General features: G+C 42.6%; 1 protein-coding gene across 6 annotated transcripts in view; it reads left to right on the top strand.

The window, feature by feature from the left end:
• LOC112253985 (B-cell CLL/lymphoma 9 protein) overlaps window positions 1–14,799 on the top strand; it is a 124,880-nt gene that overhangs the window by 72,012 nt on the left and 38,069 nt on the right. For 2 of the 6 annotated variants that reach the window (XM_024426163.2, XM_024426162.2), the window contains exons 1-2: window positions 874–1,269; window positions 6,130–6,334. The gene's annotated coding sequence lies outside the window, so the exon portion shown is untranslated. Of the gene's footprint in view, window positions 1–867; window positions 1,270–1,316; window positions 2,055–6,129; window positions 6,335–14,799 lie in introns of those variants that run through there. The other 4 variants (XM_042324109.1, XM_024426165.2, XM_042324108.1 and 1 more) reach the window with 4 other exon arrangements.

The raw sequence follows: 14,799 nt of genomic DNA, 5'->3' as shown, positions 1-14,799 counted from the left end.
AACTATCTAATGGTAACTAACTCTAATAATTAATAAATTGGCAACATTTCTTTAAATGGACAATTCTGTGAACTGTCTTGTGCAAGTTTTACATCGATACAATACCTGTTTGCAAAGGTGTCAGCTAGATGTGACGTGCAGGAGCTTGCAGGGATTTGTAGTTTTGCACGATGTCTACTTTGATCATAATTAGCATTTTTTAATCTAAGAGTAAATAGAGCCAAGCATATTGATAAAAGTCACCTTATCCGAGAGAGATTTACATGGTTGTTGAAACATCCTTCCTGGGTAAGCCTACACAAACAGCCCCTTTTTTCCTCTAAAATCCCCTATGGGAAAAATGAATGGTGAAAAAATTATTGGAACCATTTCCCTGTTTGACAGCTAGGTTTTATGGGTATTATGACACCTCCACTGTGGGGCTCTATTGGACCATTTTCCTGTCCTTGCTAAGCATTCAACATGTAAGGAGTACTTTTGGTGTCAGGAAAAATGTATTGAGTAAAATATACATCTTTAGGAATGACGTGAAGTAAAAGTTGTAAGAAATAGTTGTAAGTACAGATACACCAAAAACGACTTAAGCGGTGTAAAAATACTTCAAAGTATTTTTTTTTTTTTTTACACTACTGCTATTTACTGTCAGGCCTAATAGGCAAACATTTTAATTTCCCAAAATGCATAGGATATTGTATGGTTATCCTAGTCTTGCAATCGGTTAGTCCATTATCACCTTTACCCTGTCGTTCCTAGTAGGCTATAACGGATTGACTTCGCTCTCACTTCTCTGTGAGTTTGGTCTGTGTTCTAAACTGGCTGGGGTTTTCAGCTTGCTTTGACAAACACCCCTCCCCCAAGCTTTGGCGAAACAGGAACAACTCCTTTGAGAGTGAGAGAGAGAGAGAGAGAGAGAGAGAGAGAGAGAGAGAGAGAGAAAAAAAAAGCTGCACAAGTTTGGAACGTCTTGGAGAAGCCCTTGTTATCGCTTGGAGTACACTAGTCAGGAGCGGAGATTTATTCATGCAAAATCTGGAACTATTCTACTGCTCTGGTTTAATCGTGGAAAAATAACAGTTTAACCTCGTCTTTCGCGTAGGCCTAACCTCTTTTTATGAAAATGGTTTACTTTACTCGAGGATAATTATTGGTGCAAGTCTATTTGTGTATGGAATCATTTGTCCTCAACGAAGAAATATGGGACTCGTGGAGCTCTGTATACATATGTGATATCGTGTTCAACAATGAAGGATATTGTGTCAGACACAATGGGTAAGGGAGGGTTTCCCTTTGCATCTAACGTTACTCTACCTAACCAAGCTATATATCTTTAAAAAAAAATGTTTTATCCCATGCCCTTTCAGCTGTAAACATACTTGGCCTTGCTCCGTTGGGAAGTCAGACCCTTATTCTCTGAAGTTAACGTTACACCTTTAAACATTCTTCAATTTGCTATTTCAATATATCGCTTCAAAGTTGTCCCTGGTGCTAGTTTTGTCCTATTAATTTGTGTAGATGGGTATTTGTCCATTGCAGCACACATGCTGCTGCTTTCTATTTTCGTAATGCATCGATTTCTGGGGGGTTACTTACTTTCCCCACTAATACTAATCAATTCTGACTTTCGGTTTCACATAGAAAGCTTAAATTACTGCACTTATCCAAGTCTACGCGTGGTGAAACCATTGCAAGGCAGTAAGCAACACATCCTGCAAATGTTGATCGTGATTCGCCGACTTGGCCTGAAGCTTTTTGTCCCATTCTGTGACCAACCCGACGTTTTCCAGTGGAAGGCTTGAACAGCCGTGGTCGAATACGCTAAATCTATCGTTACCTTTCGTGTTGCAGTGGCTCATGGTTTTGATCTGCTTGTTATTAAAGGCGAGCGTGAAAGGAGATGGTTTGTAACTGTCTGGACAACAAAAAAAACAAAGCTACGAGAGGGTACACTAATTTTCCCATTCATGGTACCCGACTCAATGGAATGGGACGTCTGCAACATATTCTGAAATGAATGTAGCCCACACTCTTTTGCATATGTAAACACTGGATTGGAGGTACTGGAAAATGTTGAATCATTATTTTTATATTCATAATAGGTGTTGTGTCAGTTAGTTGGAAACTTGCATCACCACCCCTTTGTAGTTATATAGATGGTATTTATGCTGTGTAACTAGCCCGTTTTGTTTCTTGAGCAAAGACTCTGTTTACTTGTTCTACCCATAGAGAATACTGCGTCATGTCCTGTGTCCACCTGGTTGTGGTTCCTGCTTGAATGGTAGGTTAGTTAGATAACCAAAGCCTTGGCCTATTCACTCGGCTCACGACTGTTTGGGCAGAATCAATATTTGCCAAAAGGTTATTTTGGTGGTGTAGACTATTCATATAGAAGATGTGAATGATGCCATGGTCAGAAGAGCTGATGAAGCCGTATAACACTCATTTTGTCAGCATGGAAAATACATCGGCTGCAGTACAGCTAGAATCCTTAGTTGTTACATCCATTTTTGGACCTATAAATTCATGATATATACCCATTGGTTCTTGAAGAATATAACTTATAAATGCCTCATGAGCTTAGATTGTGTTTTACCCCATCAGAACCCAAACTATTTTTTTTATGCCAATGTTCGTGACAATGACCTAAATGTAAACAAACACTGTATAGCCTCAACATGGTTAAAACTATCATTTTGATATCATGGTCAGGGTTTCATTCATATCTCTGTCTGAATTTGATAGTGGTTACATTTCTTCAGGCCAATCTCAGGTTTTTACCAAAACAGGTGGGGTGGCTGCGTTGCTATTGTTTCAACTATGCATCCAAGGTTTAAGATTATAATTAAGGCCTTAAAGTTTATGCATACCAGGCTAGGGTAACGCTATTTCCAAATTGTCCTTTTGGATCAATTGGTATTTCATTCTAAGCTGTCCCATAGTTTTACTGCTGTGCAGTGGCTTAAACCTGAGCATCTAACCTAATGTCAAAGCTGACGTGCGTCACAAATGCTGTGGATATGCAGTTAACATGTAGGTTGTCTGCTATCTATTCCTTTTGCACTGTGGGTAGAATCTGCCATGTGGTTCCATTGCCTTTGTATATGTGATGGTTTTATGTATTAGCTTGGTATATGTGGGATGTATCATGTACACATTATACAAGTTTTCTATATATCTTTTCCATCTTAGATGTTAAATGTGTAATTGCTAAATTGCATGGCCTCTGTTGCAGCCAGAGAAAGAAGAAACACAATCTAAAATAAAAATCGAACAAAGATGTTCGATTTGGGACCAACTGTGTCTGCCTCTTCCTATTGTATTCCTATTTGAATTATTCCTCTCTAAGACATTGCCCTGAAACCTCTAAAAAGTCACACTGCTTTTCAACCAGACATTGAATGTATCGATTGTGCCTTTTTAAAAAGCGGCTTGATAAAGTCATCAAAAAAAGAAACGTCCTCTCACTGTCAACTGAGTTTATTTTCAGCAAACTTAACATGTAAATATTTGTATGAACATAAGATTGAACAACTGAGACAAACTGAACAAGTTCCACAGACATGTGACTAACAGAAATTGAATAATGTGTCCCTGAACAAAGGGGGGGTGGGGGTCCAAATCAAAAGTAACAGTCAGTATCTGGTGTGGTCACCAGCTGCAATAAGTACTACAGTGCATCTCCTCATGGACTGCACCAGGTTTGCCATTTCTTGCTGTGAGATGTTACCCCACTCTTCCACCAAGGCACCTGCAAGTTCCTGGACATTTCTGGGGGGAATGGCCCTATCCCTCACCCTCCGATCCAACAGGTCCCAGACGTGCTCAATGGGATTGAGATCCGGGCTCTTCACTGGCCATGGCAGAACACTGACATTCCTGTCTTGCAGGAAATCACACACAGAACGATCAGTATGGCTGGTGGCATTGTCATGCTGGAGGGTCATGTCAGGATGAGCCTGCAGGAAGGGTACCACATGAGGGAGGAGGATGTCTTCCCTGTAACTCACAGCGTTGAGATTGCCTGCAATGACAACAGGCTCAGTCCGATGATGCTGTGACACACCGCCCCAGACCACAAAGGACCCTCCACCTCCAAATCGAACCCACTCCAGAGCACAGGGCTTGGTGTCACGCTCATTCCATCGACAATAAATGCGAATCCGACCATCACCCCTGGTGAGACAAAACCGCAACTCGTCAGTGAAGAGCACTCTTTGCCAGTCCTGTCTGGTCCAGCGACGATGGGTTTGTGCCCATAGGCGACATTGTTGCCCGTGTTGTTTGGTGAGGACCTGCCTTATAACAGGCCTACAAGCCCTCAGTCCAGCCTTTCTCAGCCTATTGCGGACAGTCTGAGCACTGATGGAGGGATTGTGCGTTCCTGGTGTAACTCGGGCAGTTGTTGTTACCATCCTGTACCTGTCCCGCAGGTGTGATGTTTGGATGTACCGATCTAAACATTACACGTGGTCTGCCACTGTCCGTCCTGTCTCCCTGTAGCGCTGTCTTAGGTATCTCACAGTACGGAGAGTTATTGCCCCGGCCACATCGTTCATGCAGATGAGCATGGACCCTGGGCATCGTTCTTTTGGTGTTTTTAGTAGAAAAGCCTATTTAGTGTTCTAAATTCTCATAACTGTGACCTTAATTGCCTACCGTCTGTAAGCTGTTAGTGTCTTAACGACCATTCCACAGGTACATGTTCATTAATTGTTCATGGTTCATTGAACAAGCATGGGAGACAGTGTTTAACTTCTTGGATATAGGGGGCGCTCTTTTAATTTATGGATAAAAAAACGTGCCCGTTTTTAAGTGCAATATTTTGTCACGAAAAGATGCTCGACTATGCATATAATTGGCAGCTTTGGAAAGAAAACACTCTAACGTTTCCAAAACTGCAAAGATATTATCTGTGAGTGCCACAGAACTCATGCTACAGGCGAAACCAAGATGAAACTTCAACCAGGAAATGGGCAGAATTTTTGAGGCTCTGTTTTCCATTGTCTCCTTATATGGCTGTGAATGCGCCGGGAATGAGCCTGCCCTTTCTATCGTTTCTCCAAGTTGTCTGCAGCATTGTGACGTGTTTGTAGGCATATCATTGGAAGATTGGCCATAAGAGACTACATTTACCAGGGGTCCGCCCGGTGTCCTTTGTGTAAATTGGTGCGTAATCTACAAGCTGCACGCAGTCATCCAGTGATTGAGAGGAGAGAGGAGGCTTTCAACGAACTATATATCATGAAGAGATATGTGAAAAACACCTTGAGGATTGATTCTAAACAACGTTTACCATGTTTCAGTCGATATTATGGAGTTCATTTGGAAAAAAGTTCTGCGTTTTGATGACTGAATTTTCGTGTTTTTTTTGGTAGCCAAACGTGACGCTCCAAACGGAGCGATTTCTCCTAAACAAATAATCTTTCAGGAAAAACTGAGCATTTGCTATCTAACTGAGAGTCTCCTCATTGAAAACATCTGAAGTTCTTCAAAGGTAAATTATTTTATTTGAATGATTTTCTGTTTTTTGTGAAAATGTTGCCTGCTGATGCTAACGCTAAATGCTACGCTAGCTGCGCTAGCTGTTACACAAATGCTTGTGTTTTGCTATGGTTGAGAAGCATATTTTGAAAATCTGAGATGACAGTGTTGTTAACAAAAGGCTAAGCTGGAGAGCTAGCATATTCATTTCATTTGCGATTTTCATGAATAGTTAATGTTGCGTTATGGTAATGAGCTTGAGGCTGTATTCACGATCCCGGATCCGGGATGGCTCGACGCACAACCCTTTACAATGAAGATCTGTGAAGCTATTTGGATTTTTACGAATGATCTTTGAAGGACCAGGTCCTGAGTTTATGAATGAGATGTAAACATGTGTGGTCCGTTGATAATCATGTTCCTCAACCAAAAGTGTATTTAGGTCTTTGGAGATCTGAGGCGTGTTTAGGAGGATGTAATGTCACGGAATGTTCGGAGAGAGAATGTATTGCGTAAAACAGAAATGATTGTCACTCAGGTGGAATAGGGGATTGTGTCAACTGGATTTGTTCTATTTCCATCTGCGATATTCTTAGCGTTTTAAAGACCCTGAATACACCCCTGATGGTTGTCTTTTTTTCCACTCTCCAGGTTTGTGAATGGGCACTGTGATCTTCTGCTGAGAGGGAGTGCCGGGATTTGAGGCTCTGTGACAGTTGTGACTCCGGGCCGACGCTAAGCCAGTCAGCTTGCTTTATCTGCAGACCAAGGTCAAAGGGCACGACAAAGGGAACCCAGGGATAGGCTCTCCTCATGAGGAGTAGCCGGGGTCTCTGAGACCTGGGGTCATTTTAAGGTAAGGAACATCACAAACTCACACACGCGTGTAGCCGCCATGTTACTTTGTCACTGTTTTGGTTTGGATTTTACAGGCATGTGATATGTGAAAATGTTTTTGTGCTTGTTGGCGAATGTGTCAATTATATTCAAGCATTAGGAATGTTAGGGACAACACGTATTACGGACTACAATATGGTTAATCAAACGTTTTATTATTTTTGTATGACAACGTATTCACAGATATCGACTCTTCCCATGACATCTGACTGCTTAAGATGTGTTTTTCTTTTTGTGCATGGGATCTAAGAGTCTAAACTTAAAGAACTCAAAGAGCAGTAACAGAGACATCTTGACGTGATAGTTTACTCCACAAATCTCAGATGTGGGGGGGGGGGTGGCGCATGGGTTCAGGCCCTGGGCAGAGGACAGGGCACCCTGTTTATGGAACGGTATGCTGTGTTGCAGGGCTTATCTCAGGCCCTGCCTACACACACACACACCATGTGTGACGCTGGGCAGAGCTGAGGGCGGGCACATGCAAATGGCATGAAACAGCCCAGCATACCATCCTGTAATCACATTCCGTGACCTACACACCCACTAATGGCCTCAGATGTAGGAACACAGAGGCTGACAGACAGGAAATGGTGTGTGTGTGCGCGCATATGTATTGGAGACTGTGAGGCGTGCGCTGTCTCCATGGCTGTGCGGTATACCATATTTTATGATATACCGGTATTGAAGCAGGGACCGGTTTGGGTTTTTACTTTACCTTCTATACCAGTATTTGAATGTTTTGGTTTGTTAAATGTGATACGCCATGTGTAATGTCAATTTTTATAGTTTACTTTGCTACTTGAGTCATTTCTCTCCGCAACACATACCTAGCCATGCCCCCCGTCACTCAAGGAGCGCATTTGATGTTCCTCAACCACGAGACACTTGCGTTCAGTCTGCATGGTCAATGCAGCACATGTAACAATGTTGATGATGACAATGCTGTTTTCACTTTGCTTCTTAATATAAATCCACTAGCGTTCTATAATGACACTAAAGGTTTGTGTTTCTTACATCAGCAAACAGCTAGTTTGTCTTTTCTTAGCAAGTTGCCCTAAATCTTGTTAGCCGCAAATGCTAATAGCTAGCTAATAAATGTACTGAGTAAGAGCATACGTAGCTAGCTAATACCAGTGATGGTGTAGACCTAAATCAGCATGTTTGTGCAACAGTATCTTCTAAATCAAAGAGGAATATGCAAAGCAGGAATATGTTGGCTACATGATGTAGGTAAGAGAGAACATGCAAATGTAGCCAAAGCTTATAAGGTCCCCTAGGAAACGTTTATCGACACTTTAGTTCCTACTGTCACAATAACCCCTCCCTGGCATTTTAATTTGTTGTCATCTCAAACAACACTGGATTCAAAGTTCCCACTATTATATTCTAACTATAGAATTAAAATAGTAATTCTATTTCCATGATTCCAACAGTTTTTTGCTCTTATTGGAAAGTCAAATTGCAATTGCAACATTTGGTTAAAAATAAGTCCTAGATGATTTGTCCATATCGTGCAACCCTACGTGGCAGTGTGGACATTTTCTCAATTGAGGAGTGGTGTGAAAATACTTTAAAGTACTATGTATGTTGTTGTTTTTTGTATCTGTACTTAACTATTTTTTATTTTTGACTTCTTTTACTTCACTACATTCTTAAAGAAAATACTGTACTTTTTACTCCGTGCATTTTCCCTGACACCTAAAAGTACTAGTTTTACATTTTTAATGCTTAGCAGGACAGGAAAATGGTCCAATTCACACACTTGTCAAGAGAACTTCCCTGGTCATTTACTGCCTCTGATCTGGAGGACTCACTAAACACATGTTTTGTTTGTAAATTATGTCGGAGTGTGCCCCTGGCTATCTGTAAATACAAACAAAAAAAACTAGAAAATGGTGCCATCTGGCTTGCATAATGTATGGAATTTTAAATGATTTATACTTTTTCAATACTTAAGTATATTTATAACCCAATACTTTTAGACTTTTACTCAAGTAGTATTTTACTGGTCGGCTGCACGGTTTGGTGAGGGTAGGTAGCAACACATCTTCCACACTGATCCCCTGGAGCTCCACAGGGGTGCGTGCTCAGTCTCCTCCTGTAACTCCCTATTTACCCACGATTGCATGGTAAGGCATGACACCAACACCATCATTAAGTTTGCAGACGACACAACAGTGGTATGCCTGATCACCGACAACAACGAGACAGCCTATAGGGAGGAGGTCAGAGACCTGGCCGGGGGGTGCCAGAATAAGAACCTATCCCTCAACGTAACCAAGACTAAGGAGATGATTGTGGACTACAGGAAAAGGAGGACCGATTCTCATCGATGGGGCTGTAGTGGAGCAGGTTGAGAGCTTCCAAGTTCCTTGGTGTCCACATCAACAACAAACTAGAATGATCGAAATACACCAAGACAGTCATGAAGAGGGCACGACAAAGCCTATTCCCCCTCACGAAACTAAAAAGATTTGGCATGGCTTCTGAGATCCTCAAAAGGTTCTACAGCTGCATCACTGCCTGGTACGGAAATTACTCGGCCTCTGACCGCAAGGCACTACAGAGGGTATGCATACGGCCCAGTACATCATTGGTGCTAAGCTGCCTGCCATCCAGGGCCTCTATACCAGGCGGTATCAGAGGAAGGCCCTAAAAATTGTCAAAGACCCCAGCCACCCCAGTCATAGACTGCTCGCTCTACTACCGCATGGCAAGCGGTACCGGAGTGCCAAGTCTAGGACAAAAAGGCTTCTCAACAGTTTTTACCCCCACGCCATAAGACTCCTGAACAGGTAATCAAATGGCTACCCAGACTATTTGCATTGTGTGCCACCCCCAACACCTTATTTTACGCTGCTGCTACTCTGTTTATCATATATGCATAGTCACTTTAACCGTATCTACATGTACATACTACCTCAATCAGCCTGACTAACCTTTGTCTGTATGTAGCCTCGCTGCTTTTATAGCCTCACTACTGTATATAGCCTGTCATTTTACTGTTTTATTTCTTTACTTACCTATTGTTCACCTAACACCTTTTTTGCACTATTGGTTAGAGCCTGTAAGTAAGAATTTCACTGTAAGGTCTACACCTGTTGTATTCCGTGCACGTGACAAATAAACTTTGATTTGATTTCTTATATTGCAATGGGCAACTTTCATAAATTAGGTGCATTACCGCCACTGACCTCGTTCGTCTTTCAGTCACCCACATGGGTATAACCAATGAGGAGATGGCACGTGGGTACCTGCTTCTATAAACCAATGAGATGGGAGAGGCAGGACTTGCAGCACGATCTGCATCATAAATAGAACTGACCTCGAGCGGTGTAGTCAGCCTGTAAGTGATTTCACCGAGTCTGTGTTACCACCCTAGGATCACTCACTACTCATAAAGCAAATGTAGAACTTGTATTACTGAAAAACTAAAAATACCATCAAATACTTAAAAAAAAAAAATATATATATATATATGTTTTTAAATACTGTGATATAATATTTCGGCCATATCGCCCGGCCCTAGTCTAGTTATGTCCTTTAATTCGGACCAGCTACGTCCAGTTCGTCCAGTTACGTGGGTCTGACATACTCCTGGCTCTACATATAGGCTAATGCTTCATTTTGGATTTCACTATTGTTGGTGATGTAAATTAGTGACACTAAAATGCTCACCAAATCCGTACTGGCTAAAATGTTTCTGTTAACATTGTCCTTCCTAGCACAGTTCTAGCGACTTTGGCTTGACTCAGGTGTGTGGATTAGGTATTGGAGGGTGTTCTGTTCTGGTTGATTGTGATTGGTGACATTCTGCACATACTGTTGATGATGGTGTTAGACTTTTGGGAGAGTCTGATGTGAGCGGTCCCTATGTTTTCATAAGAGTAGGCCATGTTGGGTCATGTTCATAGGGCACTGAACTGGAATTGTTTTCAAACATTTATCAATTGGATAAACCCAGATAGTACAACCCAGTATCAGTCGGTTTTCTACTATTTAAAGCCTAATGAACATGACCATGGTGAAGTGCTGTCTCTCCCCCCACTCATGTGCAGTGTGTGGGTGTTGCTGCCCTTTCCACCAGTGCCCAACTGACCTGGCTGTGACCCAGCTACTCTCCCATAGTGCACTGGGCCATCTGTCACTGCCACAGCTGCCACATACTATGGCTCTAATAAATGGGCCTCCTTTTTAATCTGGTATGGTTGGTTACTATTCCTCAAAACCCCATTGGAGAAATGGAATGTTCTCTTTTTACTTCTCCCTCCTGCATAATGATAATTCTTATCGCCTATCTCTCTCTGTCATGGTCTCTCTCGCTCTCTCTCCTCTCCCTGTGTAATCTGAAATTGTAGGGTTTCGCAGTGGTTCAGAGTTTGCCGGTACTGTCACATACCTCTAAATGAACTATCACAACCAGGAGGATCCTCCATCCTCGTTTAAATCTCTAGTTTGGGAACCTTTTGGCTTCCCGTTAGATTATAACGGAGATGGACAGAGAGTTGTGGATAAAACTTCAACAGTATATCGCCACTGCTCAACGAGAGTGGCTTATGTTGCTGCCAACACCTCAAACATGTTGACACTTAACATTTTTTGCCGAAATCACCCCAGTATTCCTACCACCGGAGCAAGATGGAAACAACACAACTTTGTCTCCCGTCTGTATTCGCGCTGCCCTTTGCAGCAGATTCGGACCTGGCCAAAGAAATTACAAGAGCGATAGGTGTTTTTTAGCTACGCCCGTTCTCGGTGGTTGAGAATAGGGGGGTTTCAGTACCTCGTGAAAGTGCTCAAGCCACGTTGCGAACTTCCCTCTCGCACCAATTTCAGCAACTGGGTATTACCTGCTCTATATAAGCAAGCCAAAGTTGTGTTGGGCGTGTCGGGCTTACTACAGATGGATGGACCTCCAGGGCTACAGAGAGCTACTTAACAGTGACAGCCCATCACATTAACCACAGAGTGGGAGATGAGAAGTACTGCGCTACAGACACGACCCCGTTATGAGAGTCACACAATTGCGCAACTTTTTCTCTCTGTAAGAGAAATGTTATAGCATAGGCCTATACAATGCCCGAGCCATGTTTTTACATATTGACATCACACGCATATTGCACTTTATTTTAGCGTTGTTTTTGATGAGTCTTTTCGGTGTTAACACTTAAGTAAATAAAAATGGACTGTAGTAACTGCAATATGTAGCGAACTGTTGGTTTGGTGAATTGTTGCACCCCTACTTTCTGTGATTTGGCTAGTGGTACCCCCAGTGAGGGAATGGCTTTCTGTGATTGGCTAGTGACAACCCCTGAAAATGGAAACACTCTCTCTGATTGGCTAGTGGCCACTGAGTTTAGCTCAGTTCCTTGTAGTGGAATCTTTTCATTTCAGCTCATGATGCAAGTATGAAGGTTGCCAGGTCTCCTGATACCTTATCCCTCCCTGAGTTGAAAAATGTAGGGTGCGCTGATTTGGAACGCTTTACTGGTGGGTGGGGGAGGGGTGCGTTTTGGCATCCTCCACTGAAAGAGGAGAACTCTGGGATTTCTCTCCTCCATTCCCCCCTTTCTATCCCAAATAATCCCTTCTGCTAACAAGGCACATTTTCCTTTTTCTTTTCACTCTGTAACCGTAATATGGCTGGTAAAGCATTGGCAAGACATTGTAACCTTATGCTATATGAATGCACTGGCGAGGCTTTGCCAAGCACAATGAGTTCTGGAGTGGCACTATATTGCCAATGGCTTCTCCCGATGCCAAGGCCAGGTTGTGTCACGGTGCCAGCGTGCCAAGAAGAGCTGAGGCCTGCCAGGACATTAAATGGGCTGCTTTTTGAACTCACTGGCAAAGGATTCTGCTCCAGTTCCTGCGGCGTGCTTGTTCTAGCTAAACACAGTTTGATATGGGGGGGGGCACAGGCTTTCATCACCCATAGATGAAATGTTCCTGGTGCTAGGATGTTATGATAGGAACACGAGCGCTGTTCAGCGGTATTGTAAGCACAACCTCTTGTCACCACTGTGAGTTGTCCGGCTCTGTGTGTCTGTCGCGTCACTCGCGTCACCGGCTGATGGTCTGACACCGTGTCCGCCCATGCGCCAACCATTTGGCTGCGTGTGCCTGTGCCCACGAACCCATTCCAAAAGGGGTGGCAGGGGGAAACAGACTGGCAGAGGAGAATGCCAGGGGCCGTAGATCAGCCTTGTGATAAATGAACAGGGCTTTTTAGACGAAGCTTGGCTTCTCTATGCGGTCCAGAGATTCTCTTTTGACCTGTTTAAAAAAATATATATATTTCCTGCTCTGAAATTACAGAGCTGAACTTCCTGCACTACGAATACTGTAATGGCATAACTGAAATTTCCACAACGACAACTGAAATTCCTGTTCGACGAGCTTATATTTGACCTTGTCACGGCTTATCATTGCAGTTGAAGGGAAGGATACAATGATTTCGTTAAATCATTGTTAGACCATGGAGAAAGAGCCCGGGTTGTGTAGATTAGTGAGTCACAAACTCGGTTCCACTGCTCCAAGTGGTAAATGCCGTACGTACTTTTAACCGAGAACTTACCTGTTCGAGTAGTTCATGGCTTTATAGGCCTATTGAGTGAACAGTGTTATATGAGAACATGTACATGAGATTCATGCAGAACCATTGACCAGTTTCATGAAGTACCAATCAGGTGTTATTTGCTATTGACTGGTTGGTTGTTTAGCAACAACCGACGTGTGCGCAACTCTGGTGCAAAACAGACGGGGTTGGCAGAGCTTGTTGAAAACATGTAAATTATATTAAGTCTCCAATGTTTATTGAAAACGAACACATTTACACAATGAGCACTTGTCTCTCAAATACGTTGTTACAGTTGTTGGTTAGCTAGCTAGTGAATTTGAGCCATATTGGCATTGACATGAAATCAGTCAACACCTCCGAACAAGACACGTGACCCACATACAGTTGAAGTCGGAAGTTTACACTTAGGTTGGAGTCATTAACTCGTTTTTCAACCACTCCACACATTTCTTGTTAACAAACTATAGTTTTGGCAAGTCGGTTATGACATCTACTTTGTGCATGACAAGTAATTTTTCCAACAATTGTTTACAGACAGATTATTTCACATATAATTCACTATCACAATTCCAGTGGGTCAGAAGTTTACATACACTAAGTTGAATGTGCCTTTTAAACAGCTTGGAAAATTCCAGAAAATGATATCATACCTTTTTAGAAGCTTCTGATTGGCTAATTGACATCATTTGAGTCAATTGGAGGTGTACCTGTGGATGTATTTCAAGGCCTACATTCAAACTCCGTGTCTCTTTGCTTGACATCATGGGAAATTCAAAAGAAAAAGATTGTAGACCTCCAAGTCTGGTTCATCCTTGGGAGCAATTTCCAAACGCCTGAAGATGCCACGTTCATCTGTACAAACAATAGTACGCAAGTATAAACACTATGGGACCACTCTGCCGTCGTACCGCTCAGGAAGGAGACGTGTTCTGTCTCCTAGAGATGAACGTACTTTGGTGCGAAAAGTGCAAATGAATCCCAGAACAACAGCAAAGGACCATGTGAAGATGCTGGAGGAAACTGGTACAAAAGTATCTGTATCCACAGTAAAACGAGTCCTATATCGACATACCCTGAAAGGCCGCTCAGCAAGGAAGAAGCCACTGCTCCAAAGCTGTCATAAAAAAGCAAGACTACGGTTTGCAACTGCACATGGGGACAAAGATCGTACTTTTTGGAGAAATGTCCTCTGGTCTGATGAAACAAAAATAGAACTGTTTGGCCGTAATGACCATCGTTATGTTTGGAGGGAAAAGGGGGATACTTGCATGCCGAAGAACACCATCCCAACCGTGAAGCACGGGGGTGGCAGCATCATGTTGTGGGAGTGCTTTGCTGCAGGAGGGACTGGTGCACTTCACAAAATAGATGGTTCCATGAGAAAGGAAAATTATGTGGATATATTGAAGCAACATCTCAAGACATCAGTCAGGAAGTTAAAGCTTGGTCGCAAATGGGTCTTCCAAATGGACAATGACCCCAAGCATACTTACAAAGTTGTGTCAAAATGGCTTAAGGACAACAAAGTCAAGGTATTGGAGTGGCCATCACAAAGCCCTGACCTCCAGCCTATAGAACATTTGTGGGCAGAACTGAAAAAGTGTGCGTGAGCAAGGAGGCCTACAAACCTGACTCAGTTACACCAGCTCTGTCAGGAGGAATGTGCCAGATTTCACCCAACTTCTTGTGGAAGGTTGTGGAAGCTGCCAGAAACGTTTGACCCAAGTGAAACAGTTTTAAGCAATGCTACCAAATACTAATTGATTGTATGTTAACTTCTGACCCACTGGGAATGTGATGAAAGAAATAAAAGCTGAAATGAATAATTCTCTGTACTATTTTCT

This window comes from Oncorhynchus tshawytscha, linkage group LG07 (genome assembly GCF_018296145.1).
Source record: "Oncorhynchus tshawytscha isolate Ot180627B linkage group LG07, Otsh_v2.0, whole genome shotgun sequence".
NCBI classification, from domain to species: domain Eukaryota; kingdom Metazoa; phylum Chordata; class Actinopteri; order Salmoniformes; family Salmonidae; genus Oncorhynchus; species Oncorhynchus tshawytscha.
This window is presented reverse-complemented; position numbering and strand designations above follow the sequence as displayed.